This window comes from Leucopleurus acutus (assembly GCF_964270905.1).
Source record: "Leucopleurus acutus genome assembly, chromosome: 6".
Classification (NCBI taxonomy): domain Eukaryota; kingdom Metazoa; phylum Chordata; class Mammalia; order Artiodactyla; family Delphinidae; genus Leucopleurus; species Leucopleurus acutus.
Genome location: NC_139149.1, coordinates 88851610 through 88873616, shown reverse-complemented (window position 1 = coordinate 88873616; position 22007 = coordinate 88851610).

The window sequence follows — 22007 nt, the reverse complement described above, 5'->3', positions numbered from 1 at the left end:
TCTGAGCTTTTTCTTATATTTTTTCAGAGTATCAGTGAAGCTTAATAATAGCCAATATTGGTCTTGTAATTACTACGGTGGCCATATTTCTCAAACACCTGATACACTGCAATAGCTAATATATCCCCTTCCACTGGTATTCATCACAATACAGCACCAGTGGCTGTTTTTTGACTGGACTTGACTGCTACGTTGTGCCATGGGCTAGAAGTGCTCCAGCTTCCATCAGTGTGATGGGGTCTCTGCCAGACAGATGGGAAGTGATGAAGTTCCAAAACCCCTATCTATTCCTCTGCTACTAATTGTTGTAGGTTGGGCTCTCTGGGAAGCAGACTCTGAGATGGAGTTTAGCATGTAAGAGGTTTATTAAGGAAGGCTGTTGGGAAAGGAAGGAAAGGAAGCAGAAGTGTTCAGAGGAAGAAATCAAGCTTGGATGCAGGTCTAAGAACAGTCTCAGCTGAATTCTTGTGATATCTGGAGCTAAAAGGCTTTTCAGATTTATCTAGAAGTGGTGCAAGATGACTGGGCCTTTATACTCCTGCATTGTCCAGGCGTTGGATGAGGGCTATCAGAAGAAACTTGTGTTTGGAGACTGTCTGCCAACAGCACTTAGAAGTGCTGGGACAACAGTTCCTTCACTGAAGGACTATCTGGGTGATGCAACCCGATGTCCACCATGATGTCCAATCCTGAGATTCTTTTTCTAAATTGAAGTATAATTGACATATTATATTAGTTTTAGGTATATAACATAATGATCTGATATTTGTATACACTGTGAAATGATCACCACAACAAGTTTAGTTGACATCCGTCACCATCATAGTTACAGAAATATTTTTCTTGTGATGAGAACAGAGATTTTTTTTTTTTTTTTGGCCGTACGCGGGCCTGTCACTGCTGTGGCCTCTCCCGTTGCAGAGCACAGGCTCTGGATGCGCATCGGCAGGCGGACTCCCAACCACTGCGCCACCAGGGAAGCCCAGAACAGAGATTCTTAAACTTTAAAAATGAAGAACTATTGTATGCCTTCTTACATGCACTTCTATTGGAATTAACTGGCTTCTAGAATTAGAATTGATTGTGTTTCTCTGTTTCCTACTAAACTGTGAACTCTTGGAGGGGAGGGACTTTGTCTTAGGTATTCTGTATACAGAATATACAGGACCCTCTGTATAGGGTCCTGAGTAAGTGGCCAAAGGCCTAGGATTAGACACACAGCAGGTGTTTAAGACCTGTCTGTTGCTGCACGTTGAGTGAGGTTTTATGATTGACCACCTTGGATGGGCAGATAGGCTTTTGGGAGTGAAATTATTGGTCTTGAGAGTTCAAGTCTATAACTAGAATACTCTTCCCTATTGGCAATTCTGGTAAATTAATTAAGTTAATGTGAATGAGCATTTGCTAAGTGCCAGGCAGGATTCTAGATGTCCTGAGAGATACGGTGATGAACAAGACATTATTCCTGCCCTCACGGGGGTGACAACTTTGAGCACCAGGGCAAGGGGATTGGAGATGTATCCGTTCAAACTTTGAGATTCATCAGTAGATTTGGACCTCTCGATTGGGCATCTTTGGGCTTCTCCTTATCATTCGGAGTGAATTCAGGCCAGGTAGGTGTGATAGGTTAAGGCAAGGTCAGTGGAGGAGTTATGTTTAGCTGAGAAATGAGAGACGGTAGAACACCACTCATTTCACCCAACATAGATGTCTTTACTGCCTGCACAAGAAGAATCTGTGCAGTTTGAGCCTGCCTAGCAATGCCTTTGATGGTATTAAGTAGCAGTATACTGAGGTATAACATTGTGAGTAATGGATTACACCTGTATTGTCCAATATGGTAGCCACTAGCCATATGTAGCTATTTAAATATAACATTAAAATCAATTAAAGTTACAAATCAGTTCTTCAGTTGCACTAGTCACATTTCAAGTATACAATAGTGACATGTGACTAATGGCTACTCTATTGGGCAGAACAAATTTTAGAACACTTCCATTCCCATAGAAAGTGCAACTGGATGGCAATGGTTTAGACTATTACTGACTCATGCGATATTAGAACAGGAAATGCCTTCCTGATTTATTAGATAGGGACATTGGGACCTATAAAGCTAATAGGACTGGATCATCTGAGTCTCAGCTTAATGACTCTTTATTTACAGATTTCTTTCAGTTCACAGGCTTGGGAGATCCTCTTTAACTGCCCAAGATACCTAATATAATACAAATTAACTATCCATCTATCCATCCACCCTTCCATTTTCTTCCCATCCTCTAACATACTCTACATCTCTTTCTACCTATACTCGTTGCTTGAACTATACCAGCCAATTTGATACAACTCCTGCTGAGAAGAAAATCACCTTCCAACTAAACAGGAGACAAAAACATGATGATGTTACAGTACGATAAGTGGCATAGTTGAGTAGAAGCAGAGTGCAGAGAGTCCAGAGGAGGTAAGTTAAATTCTGCCAGAGGGCTTGGGACAGGCATCACATAGGAGGTGACATCTAAATTGGGTCTGAAGGATAACAAGATTTCTTAGGCAAGAAGGAAGAGGAAGTGTTCTAGGAAGAGGGAACAGCATGAACCAAGGTCCGAAAGCATGAAAGTGCACTGACTGTGGGAACAGTGAGTAGTCTTTTGTGGTCCCCGTGCGGCTGGGGGAGGGTGGTAGGAGACAAGCCTGGAAGAGTAGGCTGGGCGCATCCGTGTAAGAACTCTCAGGCCAGGCTGAGAGGTACGGGCCTTATCTAGCAGGCAATGGGAGTCTCTGGAGGTGAATAAGAAGGGGAAGGATGTGACTGAATCTGTGTTTTCAGAAAATCACTCCATAGGGATGTAGGGAGCGGATTAGGGTTCCAGGTGATTCAACTCCCTGACTTTGTCCGAGGTGAAGTAAGGTTCCTGAACCTAGTACAATAATGATATGGTTCTTTCTTCTCAGATTTAAGGAACCATGAATACTCCTCCAATTAAGACTTTTTGACATTTCCATCCTACTTTTGCTTCTCCTCTCCTTGACCGCCTTACCCAGCAGCCTCCCACGAAAGCACATTTTCTCCAGCATCAAATCACACAGAGGGGTGGAAGGGATACGGGAACATGCCAGGGAGCATCATTACCATTGTCTGAGCTTCTCGGGGCTTCTGCAGCCTTAATGCCTCTGGGTCCCTAGTGTCCTCCATGAACCTTAATGAGAAACGCTGCTCCTGTGGTTGCATTTTCCTGACAGATCCTGGGATGAGTCATTCTAACTCCTGGCTGGCAAAGAGCTGAAGTCATGCACAGAGAGTGGAGCTTTTTCCCTTGATTTTATCCATGAAAACTGAAGGCAGGGAGCTGAGAGGGACTTAGAGAAACCACTTACCCAGTGGGAAAAGATTGGGCCGTGTCTGCGTCCCCTTCTCCTGAGGATAGAATGCTTTGTTGGCCTAACAGTTACGTTGGATTAAGAGCTATGACAATATGCAATTAATAGTGAGTTTCTTTGTAACAGATAATTGTCAAAACATCTTGAAGCCCATTCAGAGAGACAACTTTGAAAGGAGCCTCGGCTGTCCACACACACATCCAACACTGTCATTAAGCCCTCCTGGCATGACAGCAGCTATAGTTCATTATCCTGGGTGGTAGCTGTGGGGGACTCTATTCTTTACATTTTCTTTGGGAAAAAAATGTCTTTTAAACGTCATTTGCAACACAACACAGGCAAATAAGTGGAAGGGGATGTGGTCTGGTGATTCACGAAGGAACCCAAACTGGGAGAGGCTGTGCTCAATTTCTGACAGCCCAGTGATTTATTTAAAAAGAAAAGACACCCGCCACCCCGGCCCCAATTTGATACTTCCACCGGCCGGAGGAGTATAAGAATTTCTCCGTGGACTCTTAGGTAAATAAAATTGTCATCTTTACCTGTAGATAGAAATAAATGGCCAAGCACACCTTCTAAAAACTTTATTGATTTATTTTTATGAATAAAAACAGGCTTGGTCTTTTCATTTTGATCATCAGACACGGGTTGCTGATTCAGCATCTATTCTGCCCTTCTTCCTTACTAAGGAACCCTATTTTGTTTAGGGCAATCAAATGCCTTATTAGAAATCACCCCATTCCTGGCATGGATTCCTTTACTCAGGGGGTGGCTAAGTGACTCATTCTTGGACAATGAGCTGTAAAGATAGCCTACTGGGTGGATTTTTAGAATGGATAGATATGGTTTTTTCTTGATAAAAGGAGGTGGATTTAGCTGACACTTTTTTTTTCTTCATCTTTTCTCCTTTCTGCTTCTTCCTGCCAGAGAACCAGATGAGATACCCAGGATGAGGCAGCTAACAGGTAGCACTCTGCTAGGCACTGGGGATGCGGGGTAAACGAGGATTCCTAGCCTTACAACATTCAGTGGCGCATATAAACATATAGGTGGATAATCACAGTCCAATATCCTGAGTCCTATAATAGGGAGAGGGAGGGATGTAAAATACGAGACTAGCTTGAACCATGAAAGAAAAGCACCCCAAACTTATAGGAAACCCCCCAAACTATGGAGTCAATGACCAGGGCAGGAACAGTCCTCATGCTTATCTGAATCCTGGGCATGGGGAACCTAGAAAAACATGGTCATCCAGTCCCTGGTGACTGGGAATAAGCATTGAGAGTGGGAAAGGTCTGAGCGTGGGGGGGCTGTATTTGCTTCTCTGAATTCCTCATCATGCGGTTCCTGCCTATGTCAGAGCAGTGCTGAGCCCAGCTTGGATGTGTTCCTAGGAACACATGAGCTTTGGCCTTCAGGTAATGTCTCTTTTGGGGATGACATTCTAACCTAGGAGAATGAATGAATTTGACAGCTCAAATTGATGGAAGAAACACTTGGACCAGCCTTGAGCACTGCTTGGGCACTTGGCCAGCTGAAATTGGCATGACTGATCACGAAGTTCATTTGGTAACATGAAAAGGACAGTTCTATTGGGGTCAAGTGAGAAGGCTAGCTAATATTCCCAGGCACGTGCTTCCCAGAATCAAAAGCAAAATGATTTTTTTAACAATGACAAGAGGGGCTATGTGATCATTTCCACCATCGTTGGTTTCCTTTCCTCTCCCAATCTTTATGATTCCAAGGATGTTGGTAAAAATATTTAACCATCAATATGGCGATTGCACTAACCAATCAGAAGAGATGCGAGGTTTAATGACACTCACTGCATCCTCTGAGTGTCATTTCTGCGTTGCTCTTTGGCTTCTTTCAAAGGCTCATTTCATGTGTGCAACTCCCAGAGTGCACTGCTGTGTGCTGTGCTTCCAGATCAATGTGCACACAGCTGCCTACTGAACAGTTGTAAACCAAGACAGAAACACCAACGTGAGCAAGTGGCTCGGATGCTCTGTGAAGTGCTAATCCTGCAAGATGGTACTTGGGACCAAAATACCTTTTTCATGGTCTAATAGACTTGGGGAAATGCTTCATCTTCTGTTTTCATCTTGATGATTCACAATGCACATTTATATACTCATAGCTTTGAGAAATCTTGCAAGAGTGAAACCTATTTACTTTTTACTTTTTACCAGCATTTCCCACCTTTTTTTTTTTTTTTTAAACCATGGAGTTTTCTTGCCCTCCTCCCATCCCCAAGGACCACCTGTCCGTGGAACAAACCTTGGCCGTTGTCCTCAGATATATAAATAACAAAATAAAAACAAGAAAAGATACAAATAAACAGCAAAAGTATATAATCATCTGCATGTCAAGAAAACATCTATTTTCACGTTGGAGGTGGGTTGGATAATTAAGGTATATGTGAATTCCTGCCCATCCAGGCAGTAATCAAATCTTTAGGCACTGTTCAGGTAAGGGAACTATTCCAGTGATCAATTTTTGAGGAACAAACCCTAAAACTAAGTGACATTAAACAACATTTATTGTGCTTAGGATTTTGTGTGTCAGGAATTGGGATGAGGCTCAGTGAGAATAGCTCATCACTGTTCCATGATGATTGGGTGACTCAAATGGCAAGAGATGGTTGGGATGTTTTAACTGGGGCCATATATCTGAGGCTGTGATCTCAGCTGTCAGTTGGGTTTCTTGGTTTTTCTCCATGTCATGTCTGGTGGGCCTGAAATGTCCAAGATGGCCTCTTCACTTCCATGTCTGGTGCCTGGGTTGGAATGGCCAGAGAAGCTTGGGCTGGTGGGTCATTGTTCTGTATCCACGTGGCATCTTTGCTCACCTAGCTTAGGCTACCTCACAGAATGGTAGTCTCAGAGTAGTCAGACTTGCATGGTCATTGGCTTCTCCCAGATTGAGCATTCTAAGAATCATGGCAGAGGCTGCAAGGCTTCTATGACTTAGCCTTAGAAGTTCGAGAATATCACTGCCTCTGAATTCTATTGGTCAAGCAAGACATGGCCAGCTCAAGTTCCAAGGGATGGGAAATACATTCCACCTTTTTGACGGGAGGAGAAACAAAGAATTAGTGGTCATCTTTAATCTACCACAGGCATCTTACTGGTTGGCTCTCTTAAGCATCAGACTTGAGATGCTTAATGTCATCTGAAATGTCAGTTGGGTCCCACCTGGCCTCAGGTTTACCTTAAACAATGCCTGGAAAATTTCTTTTAGCGTGGGATGCCATTTAGAGAACATAAAAGATTAACTGAGATGACCAACCCATCTAGACACAGAGTACAAAACAGTAATTTAAATGCCTATAAACACAACAAACAAAATTACTCTTGCACGTGGCTCTGGTATTAATGCCCGTCATCGTGTATGAAGGATGAACTGTTGGAACATTTCTCCAGACTGCAGAAAGGGTCATGGGAAATGGTCCTCTCTGGTTCTCCTCTCCTTTCAACATCCTGCTCCCATGGTGGCTACTTTTCTGTGATCCTCATTAGTTTGCATTAGATTTGTCACATTACAGTTTTTCTTTAATTTTATTGGAGTATAGTTGATTTACAATGTTGTGTTAGTTTCCAGTGTACAGCAAAGTGATTCAGTTATACATATATACATATTCATTCGTTTTTAGATTCTTTTCTCATCAGGAGCTTGGGATGAACATACACACACTACTATATATAAGATAGATAACCAACAGGGACTTACTGTGTAGCACAGGGAACTTTACTCAATATTCTGAGATAACCTACATTTAGAGGTTTTATATAAATTACTGAGAATGCTCAGTTTCTGTCTAGAAGTGCTCTAAGATTATCTATCTATCTGATTTTGAGGGAAAAATTTCAGAAGTTTACAGAGAATATATAAACAACATCATAGTCTCACTTCCAAGAATTTACCAATATCAACATGCTAATCTATTTTCTGAAAGGGTTTTTTTTACTAGAAGAAATAAAATATTACAGAGAAATTTGAAGTATCTTTTGATCAAATTTCCCTCCCCCCTGTCCCAGAAGCAACCAGTCATGAATTTACTAAGTAGGATGATATTTTAAGTATAGTGTTTTGGTCAACTATTTTACAACTCCATCTTTCCCTGTTTCTAATTTACTGCCCTGAAGAAGTGCAGCTGAAATTTAAGGAGGCTGACCCTCTCAAAATTCCCCACTGCTTTATCAGTGACTAGCTTCCCTTTCTATACAGCATGCAAGCGAGGGGATATTATCCAGGCTTTGGTGGATAGAACTACTTCTAGGAAGAGGTGCTCTGTAAATATCCCCCTGTCTGAGCAGAAACAATGTTATACTCATTCTATTGTATATCATCCAACACCCTCACCACAAATGTTATCATCCAGGACTCCAATAGTTATGTGTTTCAAGGCTGCCACACCTGTAACTTTTGGGCTATAGGTATGGAAACCACAGCGTTTTGTCAGACAATATGTGTCAACACTGGCCTGGCTGGCAATTCCAGTATCAATGTCACCTTGTTTCCACAGATACAAAGTGCTGGCATGCAGTTCAACACCCTCTGTGCTATAGACTGAATGTTTGTGTCCCTCCCACCCACAAATTCCTATGTTGAAACCTAACCCACAATGTGATGGTATTTGGAGTTAGGGACTTTGGGAAGTGATTAGGTCATGAGGGTGGAGCTCTCATGAATGTGATTAGTGCTCTTATAAGAGAGACCCCAGAAAGCTCTTTCATGTGAGGACCCAGTGAGAAGACAGCTGTCTATGAGCCAGGAAGCGAGGCTTCACTGGACATTGAACCTTCTTGCGCCTTGATCTTGGACTTCCCAGACTCCAAAACTGTGAGAAATCAATTTCTGTTGTTTATAAGACACCCAGTCTATGGGATTCTGTTACAGCAACTCAAACAGACTAAGACACTGTCGTAGTGATTCTTAACTCTACCAGATGTAACTCCTCCTTTCAAAAATGCTTATAATGCTCCTTATCCTATATCTTTTATAGATAAGATAACCTACCTACACAAATCATTAATAATAATTGATATAATGACCTGGCTATAGCACAAAAGGAAATAATATTTTCCAGAGTGTAAATACTTGGCTGTAATAATTAACATAGTCAGGTGATAGCTGCTGCTTGTTGATCATCATGAGTGCAAGAGCCACAGGTGTAGACTTGACCTAGGCATGGTCATCAGCAGGGTGATTTTCAGAACTAACGAGCAACTTTTGCTAGAGTTTCATACAAAACAAACTATGGATTCCTCAAAAAGCTAAACAGAGAATTACTGTATGACCCAGCAATCCCACTCCTAGGTATATATCCAAAAGGATGGAAAACAGCTACTCCACCAAATACCTGTACAGGAATGTTCATAAGCACTATTTACAACAGCAATCGGTGGACACAACACATATATCCATCAATGGATGAACAGATAAGCAAAATGTGGAATATACGTACAACGGAATATTATTCAGCCTTACAAAGGAATGAAGTACTGATGCTTGCTACAGCATGGATGAACCTTGAAAACAGAAACCAGACACAAAAGGTTACATACATATTGTACGATTCCATTTACATGAGATAAAACATTCAGAACAGGTAAATCCATCCAGACACAAAGCAGATGGATGGCTACCAGGGGCTGGAGGTGGGTGGGTGGCGGGTAGGAAGGGACTGCTTGATGGGTACGGGGTTCTCTTCTGGGGAAATGAAAGGTTTTGAAACGAGATAGGGGTGGTGAATGCACAACAGTGTGAACATACATTCATGCCTTTAGCGCATTGAATTATACACTTTAAGACAGCATGAATTGTTCATTTCTCTTATGTGAATTTCACTGCAATAAAAAAAAAGTACAATCTTCCCTTGATTTACACATTAAGTGCATTTTCAGAGTTCAGTGAATATTAAAACCATGCAAGTAATGCTTGAGGTTTTGTATCTAAATACAAGTTAGGGTCCAGACTCAGATAAATTATAAATAGATGTTTCTCCTCCAGGATTGTCTAGTGGGACAGTCAAATGTTGGGCAGGAATTTGTTGAGCAGAACAGCCCTGTCCATTAAAGAAGGTCTGGAGTCTCCATGCCTGTTTCCAGCATGTGCTGCCCTTGGGGAAGTACAGCTGAGGCCGGTGGCCCAGGGGCGAGTGACGGTGTTCTCTGTCTTCGTCCTTCCAGCAGCTGCCACAGTCTATGCCCCCACCTACCAGGTCCCTGTGTTCAGCGCCTCTGTGCTACCTGGCTGTTCTGCTCCAGGAATGGCTAAAGGGAATCCCGGCGGCGGCGAGAGCTGTGGGATAGCATTAAACACTTTACACCCTCTCCTCATTTAAAAGAGAGAGCTGGTGCTTCGTTCCCACGGTGACGGTGACGATCCGAATGCTCTTACCAAGCCATTGGCTTTGGGACCTTGTGACATTTTGTTTTTGTTTTCCAAAGCACTAGCGCCAAAGCCAGGACAATTAATACACTGTTTCTTTGGCGGTGGAGAAAGATGCTACCGCTAATGCTGTTTGGCCCGATCAGCCTGGCTAGTCTTTTAGAAACTGTGTTCTCTCTGCTTTCCCTGCTTCACCTCCCCAAAGGCACCTTTGGGCCAGCCTTTCTCTGCCGTCAGCTGCAAGGCAGCCTACGACAGCTTGGCTCTGCCAATGCCTCCCTGTTTAACCCACAAACCCTTGGGGAAGAATCTCCAAAATGGGGGTGCTAGGAGAGAGAAGGGCCTGGAACGTGAAGAGTGTGACTGGTCAGTTCAGGCACACCCTCGGGAATATGCTCTTCTTTGGTTCCTTTAAGACCTGCACTGTGTCTCTAGCTGCACATCTGAGGGGCCCTGCGAAGGGCCAGGCTGGGAAGGGCGGGGCACATGAGCACCTCTTGAGGACACAGATCTTGTGTTGATCCGCTGGGACCAGGCCAGGGGGACCCTGGGTTGGGCAGAGGATCCAGGCAAGAGGAAGGGTGGAGAGAGAGGACCCTGAACCAGCCCTGAGCCTGCCACTCGGGAAGCGAGACGGAGGAACCTGGAAAGACCACATCCAGCATCTGGGAGTGATTTCCTCTGTCAAAACCAAAGCACGTCTCTGATGTTTTTTCTCTGAGCCCAGCTCTCTGCCTCTTGCCATCATTTTCTTCAGATGTTTACCAGGAGCTCTAGGCCAGCCACGTGGCAGCAGCCTCATTTGTTTTTATTTAGTTTGTATGGATTTGCGCTGTTTTGTACATAAAAAGAACCAAACGGACATTAACTGCTAACTACTCGTAACCTGCCACGTGCCTGTTCGAGCTTCATCTGTGCGCACACTTCCTCGGTGGGAGCAGACCGTGCGGGGTGCTTCTTCATTCGTTTGCCTCATTTCACATACACCTGGCTTGCACTCTAACTGCCCAGGTAGAATTCTTTCATGAGAAAACATCACAGGCACCCTGGTCATCCTTCTATTGCCTGATGTCCACGAGATCCCAAATTTCCTTTTATGTAAAGAACAATTTTCTAACCTTTCTTATCATACTCGTTATGTATATTCCTCCCAGAAGAAATTACCAAGTTAAAGCGTATGAACTCTGCCGCTCTATTTAGATGTTCCCAAATAATTCCAGAAGGATGAGCCCATTATTCACTGCCCTTGGGGAACCAGGATACCTCTCTGGCTGTCATCGTTCAATCATTCATCCAGTACAGGTGTTTGCTGAGCGACTACTGTGAACGAGCATCACGTCAAAGCTGGGGGAATGGTGGCAAACAAGAGGCAGGCCCTCGTCCTTGGCCTTGTTGTGCCCCGCCCCCTGCAGTGGTTTCTCAAGCTACAGTCCTGGATCACCACACTGGAATCCCCTGGGGTGGGTACTTAACAAAAATGCAGATTCCTGGGACTAGCCCCTACACTACTGAATCAGAATCCCTAGGTACAGAGATCTGCATTTCCGATAAAATTCCCCGATGCACATTACATGTGAGCACAGCTGATCTAATGGAAATGAGCAAAAGTTCCCTTCTGCTCAGAAGGAAACAAGAAGGGCCCAGGATGGAATGTGGGAGACTGGGTTGATGGATCAGCTGGAGAAGGGAGATGACAGAACTGTGCAGGTCTTCTTGACAGAATGTCGCCTCCTGCAGGACCCAGACAAAGCCACTGAACCGAGGGCAGGCTGTGACGGATGAGCCAACCGGGAAGATCGTTTTGTGCTGCAGTGGGGTAGGTCCCTACCACGGGTTAAATGGCCTGGCCCACAGAGCAGGATTAGAGCATTTTCTGGTGTCCAGATCACTGTGTCAAATTAGTTGAGTGAAGCCAAGCAGCGCTGGGGAGGGAGAACATGTGGCTCTGCTCAGCGATGGAGTCGTGAGGGGTGCGAGCGCCCGCCAATTCTCTGTGCGCAACCTGACCATTGTGCGTGGTGGACCAGCCAGCCTGTCTAGGAGGATGGCTACGCGGGTCAGGATGGATGAGATGGAGAGATGGAGAGAGGCAGCAGCAGCTGAGGGATCAGCAGGCTGCTCTGCAGAGTCAGGGGAACGTCCAGACTTCACCGTGTAAACTGGGGCTGGCTTGGACTAGCTGTGTGGGAGTGGCCTGGGCATGCCACCAAGCAGGATGGGCAGGGCTAATGCAAGCTGTGGTTCTGGGACAGAGGAGTTATAAACATGAAACAGTCTAGTGTGGGGTCCCAGGAACTGTCCCAGGCTTGTGACAGCCAGTGGCCAAAATTGAGATGTGCTTATCTTTCTCCAGATAGGGCTGACCCCCTAAATGACAGGCCAACCTGGAGAGTTGGTGTTTCCCATAGTGCACAGCTTCTGAATTGCATGGCTTCTGAATTGACCAGACACACACTCCCAAGATTCTTTTGGCATTTTGGGGGGACGCTGCCACTGAATGATGACCCCGGTGCCAGTGGTAGACTCAGCTTTTGTTTATTTCCCTATTTGAAACAGCCTCCTTGAGGAGGTGTAAGTTTGTGCCCCCAAACCAAAAGCAGGCGGGGGCCTTACTGCATTGCTCTCAATAGATACCAGCATCCCTTTTGCATGGATTGCACACAGCAAGCTGTGTTTCTGATTTTGCCCAGATTAGCATTTAGTCCAGCATCCGTTTTCATTAAAGCCTGAGTTACTGCACATGGTACAGTTTGAGTTCCAGTTTGGAGATGCTCCATGTGTGCCTCTATTTCTTAATTCAGGAAAATGATCATCAGTTATTTTTTTCTGGTCTGATCACGTAAGAGCAAATTAGTCAACCCAGCACAGGCCATGGATGGTCTTTGGATGTCAAAGTGACTTCTGGGGGCACAGAGGGGAAGGTCTCCAGACATACAATTCCCCAGGGCCTTTCTACCAAACACTGAGATCTGCTCACATCATCTCATCAGGGGCAGCTCACGTTTTCCATCCACTTGGGGAGGAGGTGAGGGTGAGCCTAGCTATAGAAAGACCACGCCAGCACACAGGAAGTACCTGTGACCTCACTCATGTGAACTCAGACTGCTTTCCATCTGTGCTGGGAAAGAGAGCATGTGTGTGTGTGTGCAAGTGTGTGTTTCCTCAAAGAGCACAGATGTAGTCTTCGGTTGAAAAGTAGAGAGCGAACACAAACAATTGGGGAAGAACATCTATTGATCAAGTGATGCTGCATTTGGTATCTGCTTGAAAGGAATCATTAATTGTAAGTCACCAAAAAGAGAACAGAGGAGAGAGCATACACTTTCCACCCTTGAATCTCTCACTGTTGCCTTTCACAGGAACAGTTTCTCATGCAGAAAAATCTGTTTTCAGTTGGACTGAAAAGCTGCCCCTTGAGTCATCAATGTCTCTATATTTGTAAGGCTCTTCACAGTTGACAAAGCATTTTTGCAAAGTTTCCTCATTTGATCCTACCCACAGGGGAGGAGTGGCTAACCCAAGACTGCACAGCTAGAAAGTGGCACAGTGGAGCTGGATTCCACCTCAGAGGAGTCCCTGTTCAGTTTGGGTGGCACCTGAAGCTCTAAGACCAAGGCTGCCGTGGTAGCGGAGAGGCTGTTGAACTTGACGTAGGAGAGGCCCATAGTTTACATCTTGCCCTGCACTTTGACTCTAGGGAAACTCTCAGCCTCATTTCCCCTCCTGGGCTGAGGGCGGTGAACCAGACCTATCTCAGCAAACAAAAATGGTAAAGTGAGCTTTCTTACCCTATGTACAAACGGACTGTGCAAATATCAAAAGAACAAAAAATGGAGCGATGGAATCGTTTTTAGCTACACCAACTCATCTGACCCTTTACTCTCAGAAGCAAGTCAGTTTCACCTCCCCCAAAGGTGGGTTATGCCCACAACACCTGTTATCCCCCCACAAGGAGGGATGATCCCCGCTGAACAGCCAAAATCGAGTATCAGCAGATTTGCTTCAGCAAGGATGTTTCCTGGTCTCTGGGCGATTGTTGCCATCCCTGGGACGCAAGGTCATCCTCAGAACCATGCAAGTTAATAATATTAATATGAATAGGAAGCAAGGGCCTTTGTAGGCTCCATGTTTCATTGTTTCAATGCATTTTGATATTAAATGAATAAGTAATGTGAATTACATCTAAACGACTGAAATATGCAAGTCGGCATCTGTTCTTTTTAAGTCAACAACTCGAGCTTATTATTAATACTATTATTATTAAAGGCTACAGACAGTCTTTTTCCATAATCATTTCTTCAATCAGGAAAGTAATCTTTTTTTAAATATATTTTTTAACATCTTTATTGGAGTATAATTGCTTTACAATGTTGTGTTAGTTTCTGCTATATAACAAAGTGAATCAGCTATACATATACATATATCCCCATATCCCCTCCCTCTTGCGTCTCCCTCCCACCCTCCCTATCCCACCCCTCTAGGTGGTCACAGAGCACTGAGCTGATCTCCCTGTGCTCTGCGGCTGCTTCCCACTAGCTATCTATTTTACATTTGGTAGTGTGTATGTGTCCATGCCACTCTCTCACTTCGTTGCAGCTTACACTTCCCACTTCCCATGTCCTCAAGTCCATTCTCTACATCTGCATCTTTATTCCTGTCATGCCCCTAGGTTCTTCAGAACCATTTTTTTTCTTAGATTCCATATATATGTGTTAGCATATGGTATTTGTTTTTCTCTTTCTGACTTACTTCACTCTGTATGACAGTCTCTAGGTCCATCCACCTCACTACAAATAATTCAATTTCATTCTTTTTATATGCCCAGTAGTGGGATTGCTGGGTCATATGGTAGTTCTACTCTTAGTTTTTTAAGGAACCTCCATACTGTTCTCCATAGTGGCTGTATCAATTTACATTCCCACCAGCAGTGCAAGAGTGTTCCCTTTTCTCCACACCCTCTTCAGCATTTATTGTTTATAGATTTTTTGATGATGGCCATTGTGTGGTGTGAGGTGATACCTCATTGTAGCTTTGATTTGCATTTCTCTAATGATTAGTGATGTTGAGCATCCTTTCATGTGCAAAAATATGGAACACTTCATGAATTTGCGTGTCATCCTTGTGCAGCGGCCATGTTAAACTCTGTATCGTTCCAATTTTAGTATATGTGCTGCCGAAGTGATCACAAGAATGTAATCTTAATTTGTCACTATCTGATGATCACTGAGCTACATTATTGGTTTCCTATTTATACATGTATTCAATGCCTATCATCTCTGGACACAGGTGAACAGCTAATATTACTAAGAATATCACTCTGAGCGAAGCTTCCATTTCTTTGTTTCCTTTGTAAATAATTATGCTAAATTTGTACCAACCATCTCCCCCATATTTCCCCGAATTTCCATATGTGGAACTGAGCTGATTTAATAAAATAGACCAAAGACGCAGGCACCATTCTCTTCTTGCCTGGCTAAATTGACCACAGTGCACCTCAGAGGCAACTAGCCATACAGGGCGGAGAGTACTTGACTGCAATGTGCAAGCTGAACTTCAGAGCGTCGACTTCCCCACTGTTAGACTGACAGCAAGCTCCTCTGCGGGCGAGAGGAGCAGCCCCCTTTTGCACACAATCAGCACCAGCTGTGGTCCAATTAAACTCAACAGTGAACAGGTGTTCACTGTAATGACTTCCACACAAAAGCACGCTTCCATTTAGTACTCTTTACATCCCATACACTCACAGCCCCACTGAAAGGCAGTAGTAGAAAACGAGATGGAATTCAGTGGAGGAAAAACAGCAACCCGCAAACTTGTCCATAATCAGCACCAGAAGCCTCAATTAGCCTCAACATTTCACAGGTGTCCACAGGAGGGTATTTTTATGCAGAGCCTACTCGAGTCAATTGTCTCTTAAGAAGTTCTTTGAAAACATTTTGAAGTTTTTCAAATTCAGGTAGCTCACTCATATTACTACCCCACTACTGTTATTACCACTATTTCTTTTTTTTTAACATCTTTATTGGAGTATAATTGCTTTACAATGTTGTGTTACTTTCTGCTGTACAACAAAGTGAATCAGCTATACATATACATATATCCCCATATCTCCTCCCTCTCGCGTCTCCCTCCCACCCTCCCTATCTCAGCGCTCTAGGTGGACACACAGCACTGAGCTGATCTCCCTGTGCTATATGGCTGCTTCCACTAGATATCTATTTTACATTTGGTAGTGTATATGTGTACATGCCACTCTCTCACTTCGTCCCAGCTTACCCTTCCCCCTCCCTGTGTCCTCAAATCCATTCTCTACACCTGCATCTTTATTCCTGTCATGCCCCTAGGTTCTTCAGAACCACTTTTTTTTTAGATTCCATATATATGTGTCAGCATATGGTATTTGTTTTTCTTTCCAACTTAACTTCAGTATGTATTACAGTCCCTAGGTCCATCCACCTCACTACAAATAACTCAATTTCGTTTCTTTTTATGGGTGAGCAGTATTCCATTGTATATATGTGCCACATTTTCTTTATCCATTCATCTGTTATGGACACTTAGGTGCTTCCATGTCCTGGCTATTGTAAATAGTGCTGCAATGTACATTGTGGTACATGAGTCTTTTTGAATTATAGTTTTCTCAGGGTATATGCCCAGTAGTGGGATTGCTGGGTCGTAGGGTAGTTCTATTTTTAGTTTTTTAAGGAACCTCCCTACTGTTCTCCATAGTGGCTGTATCAATTTACATTCCCATCAACAGTGCAAGAGGCTTCCCTTTTCTCCACACCCTCTCCAGCATTGATTGTTTGTAGATTTTTTGATGATGGCCATTGTGTGGTGTGAGGTGATACCTCATTGTAGTTTTGATTTGTATTTCTCTAATGATTAGTGATGTTGAGCATCCTTTCATGAATTTGTTGGCAATCTGTATATCTTCTTCGGAGAAATGTCTATTTAGGTCTTCTGCCCATATCACCACTATTTCATGGCTTTCAGGAGTCTACCCTGCTAGACATGCATGGGCAAAAATATTAATTACATTCATTTACACCCTAAAAATGTGTTTGGCCCATTGCATTTTCCCCAGAAGTCTCTTATATCTGGTGCCTTTGCTGCATTTGAAATAGAGAAATCTAGAGAGCACTTCTTGGGGTGGGATGTTATTACTCCTACTGTATTTCAATCAATTATTGAATGTCCACAGTCTGCATTGCCATGGAAAAGAGGAATGACAATAGGAAAATTTCATGCTACTGGGAATCAATGCCCTTTTAAGATTGGTTGGCAGCTCAGGACCCAATCAGTGTCACTCCTAGTGGCTCATCCCAGGCTTGATGAAGGATGACTAATTACCAGGGGACTCCAGTAAATGAAGTGGTGGCACTCTTTCTCCAGATCCCTCATCCCACATCTTGGTGATCATATAGCACTAATGATGCTGCTGGAGTTGGTATCTTCTTTGACTTTGCATTTACAGGGAGGACAGCGGAGAAAAGGGGTGAGTAGGTCTGAGGCAGGGACTTCAGAATTCTGTCTCTCAATTCAAGTAGGGAGTAAGGCACACTGCTAAATGTAACACAGCCCATGGTGCAGAAAGCTATTATTTTCTTTTGTCAGAAACAATTTGATAACTCACACCAGAAGGAAACCTGGGTAAAAACCAGTCCCAGATGTGGAGCAAATGTTGGTGAGGGTGTCAGTTGGTATAACATTGGAAAGCTAGTGGATTTCCATAACTGAAGCTGGACCTATGACCAGACAATTCCATTCTCAATTATAATCCCAACAGAAATTGTGGTAAGCAGACACCAATATGGCCCCTGGTGATCCACCTCCTGGGATTCATTGCCTTGTATAATCCCCTCTTCCTGAGGGGGGATGGGACCTGTGACCTTCTTCTAACCAATAGAATACCACAGCTGTGATGGGATATGACTTCCATAATTATAATACATAAAATTGTCATTTCTGTCTTGCTAGCAGACTCTATTGCCTTCTTGGCTTGCACGCTTTGATGTTGGAGAGGTCTCCATGACAAGGAACTAAATGTAGCCTTTGGCCAATAGCCTGCTAGGAACTGAGTCCAGCACTCTTCCAGAAACTGAATTCTGCCAACCACAATGGGAGCTTGGAAGCAAATCCTTTCCCAGTTGAGACTTCAGATGAGACCCCAGTCCTGGCTGACACCTTGACTGCAGCCTTGTGAAAACCCCTGAAACAGAGGACCTAGCTAAGCTCTTCAGACTCCTGACCCCAGAAATTGTAAGATAATGTGTGTTGTTTGACTTTTTTGGTAATTAGTTATACATTAATAGATAACAAATACAGAAATGCTTAAACATGTGCCCCCAAGGACATGCATACGAGTTTTCATAGTAACATTCTTCATAATACCAAAGTACGAAACAACACAAAACTCCACGGGCAAGATTAAAGTTTCGTAGACCACATACAGCCACCTAGCAAAAAGCTAGTAGTGCTGGAGTTGGAGATGAGGAGACAGGTGTTAGGTAAGAGTGTAGAAGACTCATCCACATAGATGTGATCATGGAAGCTATTGGAATGGGTGAGAACAATGAGATATAAATTATAAAGGGAGAATAGTGAAGAGGGCTATAATGCTTATATGTTTCAATCGCAAATAACAGAAAATTCTACACATTATGCTTTAAATAATACAAGGAACTTCAGGCTGAGCACAAGATCCCTGGAGCACTGCCCTGTTACCTCACCACCAACCAATCAGAAGAAAGTAACACACTCTGCATCCCTCACCCCAAATTTTGCCTATTGAAATCTTCTCACCAGGGACTTCCCTGATGGCGCAGAGGTTAAGAATCCACCTGCCAATGCAGGGGACATGGGTTCGATCCCTGGTCTGGGAAGATCCCACATGCTGCAGAGTAACTAAGCCTGTGTGCCACAACTACTGAGCCTGTGCTCTAGAGCCCGTGAGCCACAACTACTGAACCCACGTGCCACAACTACTGAAGCCCATGCGCCTAGAGCCTGTGCTCCGCAATGACACCGCAATGACAAGCCTGCACAATACAACGAAGAGTGGCCCCCGCTCACCACAACTAGAGAAAGCCTGCATGCAGCAATGAAGACCCAATGTAGCCAAATAAATAAAATAAAATATATAAATAAATTTATTTAAACAAAAACAACTTCTCCCCCAAAACCATGGGGAGTTTGGGTTTTTTGAGCATGAGCCACCTGTTCTCCTTTCTTGTCCCTGCAATAAACCTTTCTCTGCTCAAAATAATAATAATAATAATAAATTATAAAAAAATAAATAATACAAGGAAAAAAAAAGTCCATGGGCAATAAGATGGATAAGTACATTGTGTATGTCCAGAGAGTGGACCACTGTAAGCGACAAAAAAAGGCCCAAACCTAGCCACATACAACCCCATGGGTGGGTCTCACAAATAATCGAGTGAAAAAGCCAGACACAAAACAGTACACACTGTACGATTCAATTACATAAAACTGTGAAACAGGCAAAACGAACCTATCATTCTGTTTGAAGCTTAGGATGGTGGTTGTTTGAGGGTGGGGGGTGGTATGTGGTGACAAGGAAGGGACATAGGGAAGCTTTTGAGACGTTGATAAATTGTTCTGTTTCTTAATCCGGAGCTGGTTACAGGGCTGTTTTGCAGCCTTTTCTGTAGGTATGTTATAACTTCAAAAGTTAAAAGAAAGAAACAGCAGGTAATCTTTTCAGCATAGGATATAAATAGGTGTGTGGTTAGAGGGGTGCATTACCTTTGTAGGCACAGTATCATTGTACATTGGGGAAGGAGAGCACTGATTTCAAATGCCTCGTTTAATAGAGGGGGTAAACTGAGGTGCAGAAAGGCTCAGAGAGTAAAGTGAGTTGCAGAAGTTCAATTATTGTCAGAGCTGAAATGGCAAAGCAGGTCTTGTCTCTTTTGTACATTCTGGTTAGATGTGAGGGCAATCTGGCTATGGACTGTCTTTCATGGTTCTCTGTGCTCGAGTCCCTTTCTTTACCACCCTATGTGATTGCCTGCTGCAGACTCAGTTAAAGAAGATTATTTTCCCAGATTGCCTGGTGTCTGGCTCAGTCTGGTGCCTTAAACAGGCTTATGCCCAATAAGGAGGAGCCTCCTGGTGCCTTATTGTTTTCAAGCTTCCACCCTGCTCCCTTTCAACTGACCCCTCCCTGCCATTTGTTTGCAGACCTGTTTCTTGCACCATGGCTAGTGATCTTTACCTGATCTCCTATCCACTGTCTCGTTCTCACTCAGGGCAACTGAAACTCAATGCTCTTCCCTGGCACTGAACTTGGCCACCTTTCTTGGCTTTGATTGGGACTAATCTTTCAACGTGTATTTGCTGCCAGCAGCTCTGGGTTACAACCTTGACTGGGAAGACTGCTGCAAAAGAGGAGAGAAGCTTTTTTTTTTTTTTTTCAGTCAAAGATCTACAAATATCCGGTCTCTCCATGTTTCAAATAAGTTTTTAAATTCCATTTTAGAAAAACATCGGCTGGTGTAGGCAGAGATGAGTGAATTCCTGTCCTTTCCCAGTTTCTCCTCTTCTAAGCTCTGAGCACTAGATTATACAATTAACACAATGGATGAGGCCAGCCGTACATAAGTGTACCTTAGAGACAAAACATCTGCCAAATCAGAAGGCAGAAGATGAATGTGGCCATTACCCTGTGGAGAGTATGGATGTGTCCAGAGAAAGAAGTGTCCGTCGGAAAGGGAGTTGGTGACCATAGGACTTAGAGGACAGACCAGAGGGATCTCTGAGAAGCTGGTATGAATATTCCAGTGGTGGTGGCTTTATCAGGCCACAGTCACCTGATACTATTAAACTTTCAAGTCATCTAACTAAACTGCCCTTGCTCTGATTCCCTGCTCACTAAGGAACTTTCGGGTTGTCATTGACATCCTGGGTAGATTTTCTCCAGGGAGAAAAAGTGCTGGAGAGAAGAGTGTGAACATTTGATCTTTCTGACAGCTGCACATCCCCTTGTCAACAGAGGTCTTGACATTTTGGTGTGAAGTTTTGGTGTTTTGTGAATTTAGTTCACATAAGCCAGCCCTCTCAAGTCAGGCAAATCCTGGAACACTAACGAGATTGAATTTTTGGACCTGTGAGTCTTCTGGCCAGACTTTGGATTGTGAAAAATTCATTAAGATAATACCACTTTGGAAGGGCTCTTGGTAGATAGCCAGCCGGCCATTTCCTGGTAATATTCAACATGGCTTTGGGCCCACTTTCAAAATCCTGATGGTACCTAACTGGATTGAGAGGAAGGGAAAGACCGAGCAGAGAGAAGAGGAGGTGAAATGGGGTAGTCCATTCAATTTGGTTTTCATTGGAGCTGCAAATGGAATCTTATTGAAAACGGATTACTTATGTGTTTCTTAAATGGGGGTAGATACCCTTTTGGGAATATGTGGCAATGTGCTTGGACTGAATAAAGTATGGGATAAAACTCAGCACATCTTTCTGGAAGGTTAACTTTTCTCTCCAATTTTGGGAGAGATGGAGAAGTTAAGGCATTAATTAAAAATAAATAAATAGATCAATTTAGTTATTTAGGCTGCACGCAGCCTTCTTCTCATTGTGGTGGCTTCTCTTGTTGTGGAGCACGCGTTCTAAGTGCGCGGGCTTCAGTAGTTGTGGCTCGTGGGCTCTAGAGCACAGGCTCAGTAGTTGTGGCGCACGGGCTTAGTTGCTCTGTGGCATGTGGGATCTTCCTGGAACAGGGATCGACTCTGTGTCCCCTTCATTAGCAGGCGGTTTCTTAACCACTGTGCCACCAGGGAAGGCCAAGACATTAGTTTTTGAGGTAAAGACTTACTAGTCTACCCAGAGTTGTTGCTGGGTAATCAGGGACTATATTTCCCAGCTCCTCTTTCATTTAAATGGGGCCACGTGATGAATTCTTGCTCCTGGAATGTGGGGGAGAATGGGTGTCAATTCTGAACTCAAGTAATTAAGAAGTGGTCTCCTTCCCCATCACAATGGAGACGACTCAGAGGCCCTGAAAGAGGGTAGAGTCACAAGACCAAGGGGCAGACTGTCCACCCGCAAGCCACATCCACATGGATTTCAGGTGAGTGAAAAATACATTTCTGAAGTGTTAAATCACTGAGCGTTTGGGCTTGATCTGATACAGCAGAGAGCATTACTCTAATAGAACTGGTAAGTAAATATTTCTACATGGAAGCAAACAGTAATATGATATC